This window comes from Myotis lucifugus, unplaced genomic scaffold, assembly GCF_000147115.1.
Source record: "Myotis lucifugus unplaced genomic scaffold, Myoluc2.0 scaffold_59, whole genome shotgun sequence".
Lineage (NCBI taxonomy): Eukaryota > Metazoa > Chordata > Mammalia > Chiroptera > Vespertilionidae > Myotis > Myotis lucifugus.
In genome coordinates, this window is record NW_005871107.1 from 4,603,349 (window position 1) to 4,605,435 (window position 2,087).

The 2,087-nt window shown below is 60.9% G+C and overlaps 1 protein-coding gene across 1 annotated transcript in view; it reads right to left on the reverse strand.

The window, feature by feature from the left end:
- EEF1A1 (eukaryotic translation elongation factor 1 alpha 1) overlaps window positions 1–471 on the reverse strand; it is a 3,886-nt gene extending 3,415 nt beyond the window's left edge. The window contains exon 1 of the mRNA XM_006089332.3: window positions 344–471. The gene's annotated coding sequence lies outside the window, so the exon portion shown is untranslated. The remainder of the gene's footprint in view (window positions 1–343) is intronic.
- Window positions 472–2,087: the final 1,616 nt, after the last annotated feature.

Genomic DNA, 2,087 nt, shown 5'->3' on the forward strand with positions numbered 1-2,087 from the left:
CCGCCAAAAAACCCGCCGAGATCCCGGCTACCGCGGCTAACACCCCGCAGGAGCACGGAAGTGCCTCCCTGAAACTGAAAAAGACCGGAGCTTTAAGGCGCGGGCCAGCCCGGAGGCCAGCGGGGCTCGCACGCGGTGGGCACGCCGCGCAACCAGGCCGCACCCAGCACGAAGCCGCGGGCGCTCCGGAGAAAGCGCAGGCTTCGAACCCCCACCCGCTCCCGCACGAAATTCGGGTCCGAAACCGCGCACAGAGGCGCCGGGGCGCGGCGGGGGACAGGCCCGCGAGGCGCCGCCCGCTCTCGGAGGGCCCGGGCCGGCGGAGGGCACGCCCGGTACTCACCTGTGTTTTGGCGCGAAACCCGTTGCGAAAAAAGAAACGTCCGGCAGGACTACGGCACCTATATACGGCGCTGCCCCCACCCTCGGGGAACAGGGCGGAGCCAGCGCACGACAGCCTTTCCCAGCGCGCCCGCGCCCGCGCCGGCGCCGCCCTCCCCCCGCCGTCCGGGGGCCGTGGGCGAGGTGCGCTCACCCCACTGAAGAGCACACGTCGCCTCGCGCATGCTCCGCCCGACGCCGGTGACGACGCGCGCGAGGGGCGCGCGGGGCGGGGACGCGCGGCGCCCGGATTCTAGGTTCGTGGGAGTTTGCCGACGGTCCCTGGGACCTCCCGAGCCCCGGCGCGGCCCCCTTTTGTAGGAATGGCTCCCGGCGGCGGCTGGGGGATGGGGCGGCGCGGGGGCGGTGGGCGGGGATGCTCGGGACCTTCCCTCCGCCGTTCCTGGCGGAGCTGCAACGAGGTGACCTCAAGATTGGGGTCTCCCTTCACCCCGCAAGACACCCTCCGTGCTCACCTTTGTCCTCTCGCAGGTCTGGGCCGGGACCGGCCCTGGAACCGCTTCCTCTGCGGGTCGCACAGCCCCTCCGGCTGGCTCCTCCCCGCCTGTGCCCTCGACGCCCCTCCCAGCTGAAGAGCCCCGCGCACCGCGTTAGGGGCTGGTGAGCAGGCGCCTCCGTGGCCACCAGCGCCACCGACATGCTACCGGGGTGGCCACCAGCCCCACCGACATGCTACCGGGGTGGCCACCAGCCCCACCGACATGCTACCGGGGTGGCCACCAGCCCCACCGACATGCTACCGGGGTGGCCACTTGCCTTGTTCCAGTCAAAGCCCGGCTCACCCGTTCGCCCCACAGTCCAGTGTTTCAGTGTAGAATAGACTCTAGTCTTACAGTTTGCCTTCCTTCTACCTCTGGTTTTATTGCACTAACTAAAGGGACCCCGATGGCGTGTCACCCTCGTGGTGCATTTTTCCCCAGTTAGTCGTACACTCGTTGGGTTGCACGCATGAGCAATCTAAAAGGAATTTTCAAATTCAGCCTTTCCACATGACCTCATGTGGAGCCGGCATCCGCAAGGTCACCCACCCCCCACCCGTGTGAAATCACTGCTTCTCGACAGTCGCCTGGAAACTGGATGAGGCCCTTTTGGCGGCCGATCGGGGCAGACTCAGAAATACTCCCCTGGAGAAAACACCTTTTTTTAAAATTAGCTGATCACGACATCATTCTGATGCCGCATCGCCAGCCAACCCATTAGCATATAGTTGAGAATCTGCCGTGTCCAGCGCTGGGCGAAGCTCTGTGGCACCTGCAATAGGAACACTTTTTCTGGAGAGGAACCTCAACCAAACGGGGGGAGCAAAGCTAATGCATAAAACAAGTGGGAAGCAGTGAGGAGCAGACGTGTGCTGGCTTTCTGTTTTATTGTAGGATATCGTTCTAGTCGGCTTTCAGTTACTTCTCACACTCAGATGCCTCCCCCCCCTTTTTTAATGAAAGAAGCCTTTCGGAATAGCCTTCCTATGTTTTCTTGTTTTAGCAGTCTTTGTAAACCTAAAAATCAGGTTTTTCTCTTTCTTAAGAGGTTTCTAGCCTTCTCAGTTTAACTTCGAGATAGTTTTCATGAAAGAAACCAGGCCATGTAAGAGTTTCCCTAGAATACGTCTTTTTCCAGCAACAAAAACCTTTTCTATATATTTTTTCCTAGCTTCTCTCGCAAATTAACTAGATCCAAAAATATGC